This window comes from Berghia stephanieae, chromosome 3, assembly GCF_034508935.2.
Source record: "Berghia stephanieae isolate SIO BIC M18660-M18661 chromosome 3, UCSD_Bste_1.3, whole genome shotgun sequence".
NCBI lineage: Eukaryota > Metazoa > Mollusca > Gastropoda > Nudibranchia > Aeolidiidae > Berghia > Berghia stephanieae.
Genome location: NC_088362.1, coordinates 66,895,822 through 66,896,891, shown reverse-complemented (window position 1 = coordinate 66,896,891; position 1,070 = coordinate 66,895,822).

The window sequence follows — 1,070 nt, the reverse complement described above, 5'->3', positions numbered from 1 at the left end:
TATAGGCGATATATTACAGTCGAACAAGAATTAAAAGAAAACACGGAAAAACATTTTGCTGCTTAATGATTTGTCTAGTGAGACATAAAACAGGGCATAATATAATATTGTTAACAACAGTTCCAGTAGATCACAGAAATAATCACTTTGTATCACAAGATACTCCGTTACATGAGACAAATAATTTAAAATATCACAGATAAACATTTTCAACAACAATGTGGTATAATATAGTGTTGAAAATCTTTCGTTTAAAATTCGAAGGCATAAAAAAATCTTACTGAAATTATAAAATACAAGGACCAGATGTGCTCGGGAAAATAAGGAATAAAAAAATAACAACGGTCATTCAAGATTTGGAAAACTGTTAATATTCTAAAACATTATAAGTCACAAACATAAGGCTAAGCGTTGATGTAAAATAGATGTAATTAATGACTCAAATGAAAATGTTGATTTATCAAAAGGAATGAAAGAATGAATGAACTGACTTTTTAAAACTGACGATGTTGCATAAAATGCTATTGCATAAATATGACACAGTCCATAGGACCCTTAATAAAGTGAATGCAAGGCAGCTATAATCTGTAAATATTGGACAAAAATGTAGTAGCAACTTCAAAAAATAATATAATGCTTAACTTGAAACATTTCTAGTTCAAACCCCTTATTCAGCCAACAGCCAAAACAATTAAAACGGAAATTATTAACTAGAGAAGAGGTCTCTAAACATGTATGTATTTTCCGAATAAATGATGGTAAAAAGTGAATTTATAATACAGCTACAGAACTTAGTATTCTTTCTTGACCCCTCATATGGCATTACGTACCCTTATAATGGTTTTTTGTTGTTGACTTAGTTTTCAAAGTGAAACGTTTCATGTTAAGCATTTTCTTCTTGTTTCTAAAGCTGATATATTCATTTTTGTTCAATATCCTTGATTGAGACAACGAAAGTTTTATCTCCATGACCAACCACTGCAATGATAAAAGTGTGAGGAATTCATGAAAAAGTAAAGATTTAAACTCGTTGATTTGTATTGCTGGATTGTTGTACCATTTGTAGTTAA